Genomic DNA, 14,544 nt, shown 5'->3' on the forward strand with positions numbered 1-14,544 from the left:
TTCAATGCCTTCATTTTTCAGTTATTTGAGATAAACAGCAGTTTACACCCCTAAAAATTCAGTGAAAAAAAATGATGCAGTCATAAGTTTCTTACCTACAACCAAGGGAAATGGAAGTAAATGGATTTGTGTTTGTTTGAATATCTACCGCTTTCCTATGAAGATAAAACCCACAATAAATTTTCTATATCCTATACATCAACATTTATTTTTAACTTCATTTTCTGTGAAAATGAATTTTATCAGCCCCATTCATGCCTCTGACTTAATTTGTAATTATGTTTTCCTCAGCACCATAACCTGAATAAATGGATAGAGTTTACCTACCTACCTCAAAAGCAAATAATTTTATCTTTTCATTGCAAATTCAGTGCTCTAGAGAATTCCATCCAAACCAAATTAAGGTCCTGGGTTGTAAATCTGACTTTACCATCTGGTTTGTGCATGGAGTTCAAACAGAAGTCTTCAGGAGTGAAACTGCATCCATCAAAGGGTAGGATCTGGCTGCTAGTACAGAAACTTGGCCCCCAGACTGACACATCAGATGAAAGCACAGGATTCAAAGCTGATTTGGGATCCAGACGTATCAATGGGAAGTAATAGATCGAACCATACAAGAGCACATTTCTCTAAGGCTAATATGTGCTCTGATTTGTATCTTGTACTTATTGATCTTAGTGAGACTTCACAAGCAAGGTATGTGCAAGTACAGAGTTTGTTGCTTTATATTTGAGGCTGTACTTTCAATATAGTTGGTGAGAAAGTGAGAAAACAAGGAAGCAGTTGTTTGGGCTGGTGAAAAAGAATGAAGAAAATTCTGGTGACAACCTAAATGCTCATATATGAGGAAGGACAGATAGTCTCACCTGAATGTTCTTAAAGAACAGACAGAGATAATTGCAGAGGCATTATCAATCATTTTTGACACTTCACTAAGAGCAGATGAATTTCCAGTGAACTGAAGGACAGGAAAGCCAAGGTACAGCTGATAGTTAAGCAGGTGATAAATAGGGGAGAAAGATGTGGATCTTTGAGGCGAGCTTCAATACTCAAAGAAATAACAAAAGGTTTAGTCCCAGACATTATTGCTATGACTTCCAAATGTGCAAGTTTCAGGGCCTGTGGGAAGGAATGCTCTCAGGTCCAAGGAGAGGCAATCAGATGGGCAGGAACATATTGAGCTAGTAGTTTCTGACTAAGAAGTATGACAACCCCTTCTCTCCACCCTTGGTTCCTCATCTGTCCCCGCCAAACACAGCATTTTATATTTAGAATATATTTGGGGAGAATACCAAAAAAAAAGAAATAGTTATGATCAATAGAAGAACCCAAGTGGAGGATTAGACACATGCTTGCTCTGTCATGATTAATCTAATTTAAGCACTCCAGTGGTCCTGTCATATTGGAGGGGATGATTTTGAATACTATTACTATTACTATTACAGAGGCATGCATGCATAGAGGCTAGAGGTGCAAGAATAGGCAGACATGTCCTGGCAGAGCAAAAATAAACCATGCCCTGAATCTTGATTTTTCTTGCAAATAAATTCCAGACTTGAGTTACTCAAGTTGTTTCTGGAGCCCTTGAATACCATTCTGATATTTCTTTCCACTATGGAGTGGGTTGTTTTGGTCCATTGCTTTAAGACAGATCTTTTGGGGATTTCTTTGTTAGAATATATATGAATGTCCATTAAAAAGAACAATAACAGAACAATTAATATGCTGGGGCAGGGCTTAATTAATATAAAGGCAGTGATGCTATGCTGATATATGCAAGCTAGAAATCTGTGCTATTGAATATCCCGATAAGACACTTGCAAACCATATTGTCTGTGCTTCATTGCCTTGTGTTCTGTATGCCCAAGGAAAGCCAAAGACAATTAGTTCTTTCTTATACCACTCATAGCCAGGAAAGGATCTGTCATCATCAGTCATGAAAACGCTTGAAATATGTATGCAGTGTCTTCACTGGCGCGGTCTTCCATGTCTAGCTTATTACCTTGCTTTAGAGGACAAAGGGTTTTTTTTCCAGTGCATGGGTTTCTGACATTTATGTCAGCAGAGCTGGCTGGGGCAGTGGAGGGGAGTGTGTATTTTACTGCAGTCTCTTCTTTAATTTTGAATTTTATTTAATTTAACTTCATTTTTTAAGGTGCTTGATTTTTCTATGGGTATGTCTTACTGTTATGCATAGACCATTAATCTATTATTCTGAGACCTCCAATTTTTAAAATGTAGTCATGCAGAACATTTTCAGATAGTGTTTTGTAGCTATTGTAGCGTTAAGCTTTATAATACTGGAATTTCTCAGAAAAGTTGGGATATGATATCACTTTGCACTTGCCAAGTGACCCTGGTACCTTTCTTCAGAAGCCAGTAGACCAGGTCTGTAATGATATTTGACATCTTACTCTTAGATAGAACTGTTTTAAGGCTTTATTGTATTACAAATGTAGCTACTGTTTTCATTTTGTATCTAGGATGAGCATTAAATTAAAAAGTGCAGCTGCTTTCAATTATACTCTAATGTTCTGTATAAAGATAGCTTTAATTTTTTATGGCATTGCTCAGTTGCCCTGCCTCCTTCCCTTCTGGCTTCTCCACTCAGATCTTCTACGCACTTGGAAATTACGCAGGGATAGAAATTAACAGATGTCATTCATTTGCCACTTCTTATGCTTTGGTACTAAAATCATCGAATCATAGAATCATTTAGGTTGGAAATGACCTGTAAAAGCATTGAGTCCAACTGTTAACCTACCACTGACAAGTACCGCTAAACCATCTCCCTAAGCACGACATCTACACATGTCTTTTAAATACCTCCAGGAATGGTGACTCAACCACTTCCCTGGACAGCCTGTTCCAATACTTGACAACACTTTCGGTGAAGAAATTTTTCCTAATATCCACTCTGAACATCTTCTAGTGCAACTTGAGGCCATTTCCTCTTGTCTTATCACTTACTACTTGGGAGAAGAGACCAACATCCACTTCACTGCAACCTCCTTTCAGGTAGTTGTAGAGAGCAGTAAGGTCTCCCCTCAGCCTCCTTTTCCTCCATGCTAAACAACCCCAGTTTCCTTAGCTGCTCCTCATAAGACTTGTGCTCTACACCCTTTACCAGCTTTGTTGCCCTTCTCTGGACATGTTCCAATACCTCAATGTCTTTCTGTAGTGAGGGGCCCAAACTGAACACAGTGTTTGAGATGCAGCCTCACCAGTGTTGAGTACAGAGGGACAATCACTTCCCTGGTCCTCCTGGCCACTCTGTTCCTGCTACAAGCCAGGATGCTATTGGCCTTCTTGGCCACCTAAGCACACTGCCCGTTCATATTCAGGCAGCTGTTGACCAATGCCCCCAATTCCTTTTCCACCACTCAGCTTTCCAGCCACTCCCTCTAGTATTGCATGGGGTTGGTGTGCAGGACTCGACACTTAGCTTTGTGAACCTCATGCAACTGGCCTCAGCCCATCAATCCAGCCTGTCCAGATCCCCCTGTAGAGCCTTTCTACCCTCAAAAGATAGATCAGTTCACTTAAAGGAAAAAATGATGTTCTTACAAGCCAACTCAAAACTTCTGTCTTTCTGCATATGAGTTCAAAATGCTTTATTTTGGAGATGTCCAGACACTGAACTAGGTCTTCACTGTCTAGTAAAAGACAAGGAAGGAAAAGTAAAGTGAAATTTCTTCTAGGGCTAGCTAGTGCCTCAGAGTGAACCACAAACCATCTATCTTTTATGGAGGTCACAAATACCAGAAAATGCAATTCCTTCTAAATCCACCTTGGCTTGTGACCTCCATGCTGTGGCAGAGGTGGTACACTTACTGACACCAGAAATTACTCAAAGCTAATTTTATAGGCTGAGGTAGAGGAGCTTGGCTCCCACTAAGGAAAAAGGGATGTAATTTCTCCCCAGTCCCCAGGAACATCCATGAGGGAACAAGGTGCTTGTGATTTTAAGGTGTAACTCTCTCTTATGCATGTAATGGAGGAAAAAAAGATACTGGAAAATCTTTCTTCTTTGTTAACAGGATTTTTAAATAGAGAGCAGTGTGCTCCTGTGCTAAGTAGCCAAATGAGCACAATTCTGGCAGATGAGGAGATTTACCTCTTCCTTAGCAGCTGAAAAATGGAATCTGATGTATAAAATAACTCTTGTAATTAATCAACTGGCTTGTTCATGCCTCCTAATCTCAAATTTGAAAGCTGTCTGGAAACCTGAAGTACCTTGGGGAAAAAAATAATGGGCATTAGGCTTATTTTCTAGCAAACCAAGCACTGGGAGTCTGCCAGCATTAGTCAGGCTTGTTGCACCGTACTAATCAAAGCAGGGAAAGGCACGCGCTGAAGTCTTTGACTATCTGAAAGTTCAGAGAGAGATGAGCAAGAGTGACCTCTCCCAAGCTGTAAGATAAATAATAAATGTCAAAAAAAAAAGAGGTAGAGAACTAAAAATAAAGTGCAGCTACACTGTGAACCCTAGTAGGAGCAGCGAGGATGATTTTTGCCCCTTGCTACTTGACTCCCAGCTCCCTGAACATGTAACGGATGATTCAGCATGCGAGTGGCAGCTGGGAGGGGAATTTGCACACCATGGCTGGGAGCCATATGACCCCGAGGAGCATGGTTGTCCCCTCACATCCACATCAGGAAATGCCACTGTCTCTGAGGAGGCGGCTACCAGCAATGGCTGCTGGATTAGGAATTGAAAGGATATTTGTGGCATCTCCTTTTTAGAAGGAAAAAAGAGCTCTCTTCAATGAGAAACAGTCTGAAGGTGTTGAAGGGGTTTATTTGACTGGTACTAACATGTTCTTTGATGAAACAGATGGGTTTTTAACAGAGAATCTGGAGACACGGCCCAGTTGACCTGAGAGGAACCTGAGAGGCTAGGGGAGGGTCTGCAGCAAAATGCGGGGTTTTCTGGACTCTTGTGGTGGAAAAAGATGTCAAGGCAGCCTGGCGGATTCTCTGACCCCTGCCTCCAAGCTCTTCCCTCACTGGGACTGGACATGCGCTTACAGTCAGGCTAAAGGCATTTACTAGATGTGACTAGGAAAGAAAACATAAATTTTCCAGAACAAGGCACAGATTACTTTGGTGGCTGAGGAAAAGGTAACAGCAATGTCTGGGTTTTTTTTTCTCTCCAAGCCCCAGGGTCCAATGCTGGGCTGAAAAATGAGGACCTCACCTCAAATTGCAGAGGAAGGAGTGATTTAAAAGGGAAGAAAGCATTATACCCAGAGCTACTGCTTTTAAAACACAGTAATAAGATGGAGCTGTCTCCCTTACTATATGCTGAGCAGTAGCTTTGAAGGTACCTTCAGTCAAGGAGCAGGGGGAAGACACAGATTAGATTCAGCAGACAACTGAGATTGAGCAGCAAGGAGCTGTGGCAGGAACTGAAAAAAAAGGGAACAAGTCAGAGGCAACAAGCAGAGATGACGGTCTTTTCACAAATCCTCCTTCATGTGAGAATTTCCTGTGACTGGCAGTCAGGAAGATAGAACAGGCAGGGTGATGTCGGGTATGATCACAGTGGAGATCTCACAGCAATGACATTGCAAAACTTGAGGGAGAGAGAAGAATATATTGAGGGCAAATGGCAGAGGAGGAAATTGCACAGAACAGGGCTTTGGGATGATGAACGAAAAGTAAACCACCGCAGCATCCTGGCTCCAACAAATGTGTTTGGGAGCAAACTCAAATGGTAAAGGCCACACATGTGAGTTGCATTAGCAATTTCCACAGTTCACAACCTTGCAGTTGTGATTAATCTGTTGTACTTGCATGTAACAAGGCCCAGTCCAACATCCAGTTCCACTAGAACAGATCCTGCACATCCCTGCTGGTTTGCCTACGTGTAGCCTCTATCACCTCCTGGCTGGGTCTCACTTTACAGAGTGTGGGTCAAAGGGGTCTGTTTTACGTTTCGGTTAGACATACAGTACTTGCCATATATAGCTGTCCCCTTTTATTTGATACCATCAACAGGATGCTTCCCCCTAGTAGGATTACTGCAGGTTATACCTTTATTTCACTGCAGGTGTAATGCATGCACTTGAGTTCTTTTCGTTACTTGTCTTCCGTGTCTCATCTCAGAAGATGAAGAAATTTTTAAGCATAGTGCTCACGCAGAATCTCCTTGCCTGTGCTGCATATGACAACAGAAAATGGATATTTACACCTAACTCTTTATTTGGTCTTAGCCAAGAGGTGAAAGCAAGAAACACAGCAGAAGGCAGATGATGTACATTGGAAAGAGAAAAACATGGCCATGTGTTACTTCTGTATTAGGAAGCTAAGGTCATTTTTCATACAGAAATTATTTGGTGTTCTGGTTTTGTTTGAAGTTTCTCAAAGGGCTGCTTCTGATGTCACCTACAGTGCCATTATTTACACGGCAGCTCATTTGTTAGCCCATTTCAAGCACTGAAAATCATAATTGACCACCAAAGTTTGCAGATCAACATGACAAAAAATACATTTGTAAGGCATTCATGTGACTATTTTATAGCTGTTGTCATTTTAAAAAGCTTACTGGGCAGTTTATCATTTATTTGAAATGTGTAAATCTGCAAGTCCCAGGCCTTGCTTTGGTATCAGATTATGCTCTGTTAGTCAAGTGCAAATTCCCCTCCTCTTTCCATCATATTGTAACCACAGTCTTCTGTTTGAAAAGGAATTGTCTCATACAAATAAAGTTTATCCAACTCTTACAAATGCCAGGAATCTTGAACTAATCTTGGCTTTTGTTACACTGCTTCACAGTACGTCTCTGATGAAGAGGTTATTTTTCCCAATGAATGAAATAATGAGAAGCTTTCAAGACACTTGACTAGTTCCATAGATTTCAAAAATAGCAGTGCATCTCACAGAGCATGGATAGTCCCAGGGCTCTGTGCAAATTTTCCAGTGACGCTGTTACCACGTCTTGCACTTCACTGCAACCGGACCCAGCCCATCGCTCCTCCTTCAGCCATCTGATAATGCCACTGGTGACACTTTGGTTCTGGTATTGTGGCAGCCCTACCTTAACTTTATGATGCAGTCTATAATCAGAAAGCACAGAAAAACTGTGCCCCCACATTATCCATGTGTCTCTAGTGCAAAGTTCAAACTGGCTTTCTTGGTTTACCCTGAGTTGATAAGTGGAATGAGCCTGTTGCCTTTTGAGATCTGTGCTGAATCAATCCTCATTTGTAATGAGCAGGGAAAAATTCAGAAATTACTTTCATTCACTTGTAAGTGGTGTCCAAAGATTACTAACAAAGGCTGGATGATCAGAGCCTGGACTGCCTCCCTGCACTGCCTGCAGTAAGTGCTCATCAGCCGGTGTGAACGTGTGTTTTGTACGTGTGCAAGACACTGAAATCACGTCTGTGCCTTTTCATGGTACACAGTGAGTGTGACTGTGGCCTGTCAGGCTCTTCTCCCAGCACTGATAGATGGCAGACATTGAGTTGGTCCTAAGACCCCAAAAGCTGGTTTAGCTTACTGAAGGCAGGTACCTGCAGCACAGCAGTCTGCCGGTAAGCTACTTAGCAAACTCTGTACGCAGCCAACAGAGAGAGAAGGCACTTTTAGGGAGCATACGTCTGCCTTATTCTAGATGCCTATTTTAGGGTAGGCTGAATCACGCTTTGGGGTCTATTCACTGTTGACCAGGGACCTCCCTTGTTTACCAGGCAGCCCAGGTGACCTACATGTAGGTAGATTACTCCCATCCTCATTTCATTCAGGCAGATGAAGTGCCACTCCAAAAAGTGTACTTTGGCTGGGTAATGTCCGTAGTGGTACTGGCTCTGACTGCCCTCTTGTAACCACAGCCCTTTGAGAGGTTGTTTTGGGGCACCTGAGAACCATTTAAATTTGTTCTCCCTAGTCTAAGGCAGCCTCTCCTGGCCCTGAGGACCATCAGCTGCTGCTATTGGAAATGCAGTTTGCATCCCACTGCATCAATAAAGGTGAGTCAAGTACAGTAAGGGTAGCTCTAAAGGCTCATTTCATTGATGTTCACTGTTATTGAGTACATACATAACTTTCCTGCCAGCTGGAGATGGCTGTAATAAGGCCAGTCTCAGTAATACGGAGAGGGATCCTTCTGGGGAGAAAACACAATGGCTCATACCTCTTTCCCAAATTGTTTCTTACTTCCAACTTTCAGAAAACAAATTTCTGTTTGCAGGATATTTCCCTGCACAGAAGAGACCTTGGGAACAGACACACATGGTGCTTCTCTTTTCAGAAAAAGACGACAGTGATAATCTTACAGCAAAGAATCATAGAATAGTTTGAGTTGGAAGGGACCTGTAAAGGTCATCTAGTCCAACCCCACCTACAAGGTGGGACATCTCCAACTAGATCAGGTTGCTCAGAGCCTCATCAGCATGCAACAAAAAGGATGAGTATGACCAGTGTTGCTAAAGCAGAGCCAGCCTTACAGCTGGGGGTAAACCCTATAGGCAAAACCAACCAGAAACATAATATTACCCTCACAAGCCCAACCATTGGACTCTCCAAGAGACCTGAAGTGTAACAGGAGGGAAGATCTCAGGGTGGCTCTTGTCTGTTTAATCAAATTAATGCTTAAGGAGTTTTTCTTCTACCACACAAAGTGACCTCTGGTTGACTAAAGCCTGTTTTTCAAAATATTTTCTTCCTGCCAGAGAAGAAGATCCAGAAACAGATTCACCACCCGTTTTTGTAACTTCTTTCAAAGATTCCTACCCCACTGTTAAAAAAATGCATAATCTTGTACTACAACCTTTTCTGGCTTCCAACATTTGAGCTTGCTTACCCCCTGTTCTTGTTTCTTGTTGAACTCTTCTCACTAGATTAAGAATTCACTGTGCCCTGTCTTCCTTTTTTTTCCCTACTTCAGCAGTCTTCAAGCCGCTTCACAATAAATACATCGAGCCCTCTCAAAACAAAACATTTTCTCAAACTCTTCAGGTCTCAAATCATATCTGCACCTTTTTCATTTTGCAACATATTTTTCAAGATGCCAACATCAGAACTTCATGCAGTATTTCAGTTCCAGCAAAATTACTTCCCTGCTCTTACTCGTTTATCTCATGTTTATGTAGCTAGGCATTACATTTGCTTATATTGCCAGAACATCACAGTGGGACTCTGTTTGCACTGTGGCAAACCTGAGACCCTTCTCAGCATTGCTACTTCCCCAACTCTGCAGATACAGCCTACAGCCTATGCTTGTGTGACTCAGACATATTAAAAAAAAATATTTTTTATTAGACTCCGCACACTTAATCACTGTTTCATATAGTTGTCATGTCCTCATCATTATTTCTATTCCACCAGCATATGTGATATTCACAGATTTGTTTTAAATCACCAGGAATGTTGCATTTATTTCCAGATCACTGATGAAAATTGTTGGTCAACACTGTTTCTAGTACACACCACCATGGGACGCCACTAGAAACAGACTCATTCAGAGAAAATTTCACGTTAGCAACAGCTTTGCAATCTGCCATTTAGCAAGTTCTAAATTAATCTTATCCAAGTTTTATTGACACTAATTGCTCATTTTTGCAACCTTTCCCTGCAGTTGCTCATTTTTTAAAAAATCATAATTTCCTGTGGCAGCAAACAGAACACATTAAACCATAGAAATCTTTTATATCTACACAACAGTGTTTATCAGCCAAACTTGTAATTCCCAATAAAATCAGGCTGTTCTGACAAGATTTATTTTTTTAATGGGAACATATTGACTGTCATGAAATTATATTCAAACCTTTTATCTCTATTTACATCTTTATTAATTAAATCTTGTTTCAGTTTTTCTGTTGTTTTGCAAGGGACATATGTCAGGCTAGCAAGGTGATTACCTACATTAACCCATTTTTCCTTTTTACTGTACCATCACCGGATGATCAAAGTAATTGACTCTGTCTCTTGATGCAAGTTGCTCACGTTTGGTGCTTTATAAACATTCACCTTAAAGAGCGGGTAAGCATCTTCCTTGCTTTCCAGTGGACTGGAAAATGTTTCGGGTGGCATAGGCATATCACCTGCTTTTCTGTGAGTACAGAAATATCTATTGATTACTTCTTTCTTTTCTCTGTTGCAGTTATGAATGGTTCTGTTTTCACTTTGCAAAAGTGATCTTTCATTATTTATTTCTCTTGCTTGTACTATGGCTCAAAAATCCTTCTCCTAAACCTAGCAGACATTTTTCCATATGTTCTTTACCTTCCTTCATGTGTTTTCTACAGTGCTTAAATTCTAACTGATATTTGTTGTTTTACCCTCTTTAACACTGTTACATAGCACTAACTCTGTGGCTTACATTTACTTCTGTGTTATATTAGGTTTAAAGCAGGTAACCATTGTATCTGTGTAAGACAGCAAGGCAGAGGGAGTGAAAAGAAGACATTTTCCTGTGTCATAGTCTGAAAGAAAAGAGCATCTCGAACCACTCCTGGCATCTCAGTCTTTGGCTTTGCTTTACCCAAGCCATGCAGAGCACCCCACACCAGCCTGCCCTTAAGACTACCAATGCCCTCAGAGCAGGCAATTTTAGGTTTAACATACCACAAGTAGGGAAAACTTCTGGGTTGAAACCATTGTTTCAGGTTCTCTAGAGCCTTAGACTACTGTGACTGTACTGACAACATTGAGATCAACTTTTCAAGGTTTCTCTTAAGAAAATAAAAATATTGCATGGATTCTAGAGCCTGTAGGCCTGTTAAGGTTAGGAGTCAGTCTAGTGGCTGCAAGTTTTGGGTGATGACTGAGGTGCAGTGAGCTGTGCGGAGCTTCCATTACATCTAGCATGATGGAGCAGCTGGTAAGCAGGATCATGGAGTAACAGGTGGGAAGGGTCAGGAGGTGGCTAGTCCAAGCACCTACTCAAAGCAAGGTCAGCTCTGAACTCCAACCAGGTTGCTCAGGGATTTATCCAGTTGGACCTTGAAAAGCCTCCCAGGATGGAGACTGACTCACAACCTTTTTTTGGGCTGCATGCTCTGCTGCCTGACTGTCTTTGCAGTGAAGAATTTTTTCCTTATATCTAGTTGGAAACTGACTGCCATCCACCTGCCATGCCTCCACTATGAACAGCCTGGCTTCATCTCTTCAGTTACCTCCTTGTAGACACCAGACATCTGCTGTTAAGTCCCTCCAAAAATATCATATCTCCTGTTAGAAGAAGCTCTCCCTCCCTTGGCCTCTCCTTGCAGGGCAAGTGCTCCTGCCCTGATCATCCTGGGGTCCCTTTGTTGAACTTGCTCTGCATTGTCAGTGCCTTTTTTGTATTGCAGGGGGATCCAAAGATGGATACAGTACTCTAGATGGGGTCTAGCAAGTGGTGAGTAAATGCTTTCTTCAGTTAAATGCTCTCTTTCAGCCACAAGCCTTTTTCTCCACAGCTTTTCCAGGTCCCTTAAGTGGGTTGCTTGTACCCTGACTCCATTTTCAGTGTCATTGCCACTTCAGTACAATGATTTCTTGCCCTGCTTTTGAAACTCACACAGCTCTGCCTTGCAGTCTGCCCAAGTAATCAGCATTCAGGAAATAATAGCGGTATTTTGAACAGATGAGAATGAGTCTGGTTTTGCTAACGCTGACTGCTGTGGCAGACTATGCAGCAGAAACCAAAGAATATCAAAAAGCTCCTCTGTCCCTTCTCAGAACAGAGAGTAACAACAATGGATCAGTCTCCTACAGCAGCAGCCGTGGGGGCCTTTTCTGTGCTAAGATAATATGCCCTGTCTTCCCAACCTACAGCAATTTGTATCAAGGAAAGCCTCTCAGCACTGCCTCGTTATTTATTCTGCCTGCATAGTCCCTCCGTGCAGTGGCTGCCGCCATAGGCAGACTCAGCATGAGGCATCGCCAGAGAATGTTAAAAGCAGAAAAAGTCCCAGGAGCCACAAAAAATGGATGCAAAAATGTACATTCTCTTCCCGCTCCAGAAAAAAAAAAAAAGCAGTGACTGTTAGTTGCTCACGGATTTCATGAAGTGTTTAGGATAAAGAGTCCTGAAAAGTCATGGGGATAATTCTAGATGTTGTGAAAATGGGTATGATCCCACACACAGAATACTGAACATTTCATTTTATGGGGTTTGCCTGCATCACTCGCTACAACCGCCAAATAGGCCTCTTCAAGACCAGACTTGCCTTAATTAGGCAAGGAGCAAACCTCTCATTATGGCTTCCAGTTTGGTAAGCTCTGAAGTACGTATGCACAAGTAAGTGTGCCCAGTATGCCACAAAACCAGTAACTGATACCAGAATTGGGCACTCTTGCAAGCTTATGGAGAGAACAGGATGCATATGTTCAACATCTAAAACCAGGCAAACATCTAATGGCATTTCAAACTTCTGTGTGTTCTCCTTATAATGACAAACTTCTATAACTTCCCTCTTCCTCATGCTCTGTCACACCGCACTCTCAGCACTGCACAAGCCTTCTCTGTCCTTCCCAGTTGGTGATCCTGAATGTCACCTTGCTTTGTCTGGGCTTCTCAGATTCTTCTTGGTAGGGTCCATCTTGGGCCTCTCCACCTGTGTGCTCTGAATCAAGAGCTACAAGGTCAAAATTCAGCAAGTCTGTGGGAAGTTGTGCAAAGGCAGAGGTTTTTGTGTCCTTTGGCAATGTAATTTTGAACAGGGAAGAGGAAAGGTTTCCAGAGGGAACTGGTGATCTATTATGACATTTGAGGCAAATCTTGACCATGTTGGGGTACATGTGGGATAGGTGCAATAAACACAGGAAAATGAACCCTTGTGATTGGAATCTGCAAAGTAGTCTGACATGCAACCAGAAGGACAAGAAAAAGCTTAGGGATCTTTCTTCTCATGAGCATGTTTTTCCCATCCTGTGGCTGAACCTGTTGCAGCTGCTCTCACAGACATTTTGTATATTTGTAAAACCTTTAGGCCACGAGGCTTAAATACCCAAATAAATAACTTATTCAATTATTTTGCAAAATCAACACAGTACAATACTAAATGAAATAAAATACAACCAAAAAACCATACATTTAATATCATGATTAAGGACAAGAGTCCTTTTTTTTTTTTTTTTGCATACTATTTTGTTGAGATAAATCTGAATTTTCCTCATCTGAAAGAAGAAAAACTGGGAAGAATCAGTCACTGAAAAGAGTATGTAAATCTAGTTAGCATAACACCTGTCTAGGAATGTATTTTTTTAGTCACAGAAGCACAAATATTGACAGTTGTAGGAATAGACTGAAAGGTCATTGTCTTCTGAACTGGAAATATGAAGAGGAATTTAGATCGATTCTCACTTACTTATATTAGTAGTGATGTGTTTCAAGGAAATACATTGTTGTGGACACAGTGAAGTGAGAAAGTCTGCTCAAATGAAAGGCCTTTTTACGTTATAAGAACTTATAGGTCTATTCCATACAATCCAGTGCATGTGGAAGGTTATTCCAGCAGTGTGCAGTGATTGCGCCAATTCTTGGGGGAAAAAAAAATAATCTGCTCCAAACATTCATGGTTTGAATACATGAGACAGATGATAAACAGTGGGAGACTGTGACCCTCATGTTATGGCTGCTGGTCCAGAGAGGTTGAGTGAATGCACTTGCCAAAGGTGATGACGGGAATCAGCAGCAGGACCAGGAGCTGACTTATTGAGCTGGTTTACCCTCCTTGAAAAAATCAGTCACTGAAAGGACGTCTTTCTCCCTAGTGTTTTTTTTTTTCTAAGCATGCTTTGGTTTTTAAAAGGTGCTGAAACATAATCAAATAGCATGTTCATTACTGATGTCTGTCCAGGAAGTTTCTACTAACATCAGCCTCTTTTCATCTGTACAATGCCGGTTTCAACAGTCCATTTGCAACACATGGAGGAAGTCCTATTCATGCATCATTTGCAATATGAACCATCTGTTTTACTCAAAACAGAGATAACAGACAATGCAGTCTCAACACTGAAGGGATTCTTTTTTTAATCTTTGTGCACATTTGTTAAAATAATTTACCTTCAAAGTTCAAGCTTTAAAAAACCTGTCAGACCAAACACGGGCCTGCAAAGATCACAGTGATTTAATTTTAAAAGTATAAAATGTCAAAGCTGGCTTAACGCTCATATGGAAAGGAAATATGGCAAAGTTTCCACCTCTGCCTTGAAAATGTACTGGCTTATAAGAATTGGACTGGAATGAAAACAATCTTTTCAATCAGAAGGAATTATAAATTAAAAGGAATTATAGTATATTTAATGCAACATTGACATGTACAAAAACAAATACAATTTCTAGTATAATACTTACTGAAACTGTTTTACAGCCCATTCTCAACATTTCCTGTCAGATGGACCAATAGCTTTCTTTTCAACTTCAGTAGTGTATTTATATATTCACATCTACAATAGTTATTCCATCTCAGCATAGAAGTAGCCAATTTTACCCTAATTAAAGCCTCATTATGCTATCTTAATAGTAACACATAGTGCTCTTCTGCCTCAAAACACTTTCTAAGTTTTAACAGTGCCCAAGGCCACTCCATAAATCTGTAGTAGCAGCAC

Source organism: Chlamydotis macqueenii, chromosome 2, assembly GCF_036417535.1.
Source record: "Chlamydotis macqueenii isolate bChlMac1 chromosome 2, bChlMac1.mat, whole genome shotgun sequence".
Classification (NCBI taxonomy): Eukaryota; Metazoa; Chordata; class Aves; order Otidiformes; family Otididae; genus Chlamydotis; species Chlamydotis macqueenii.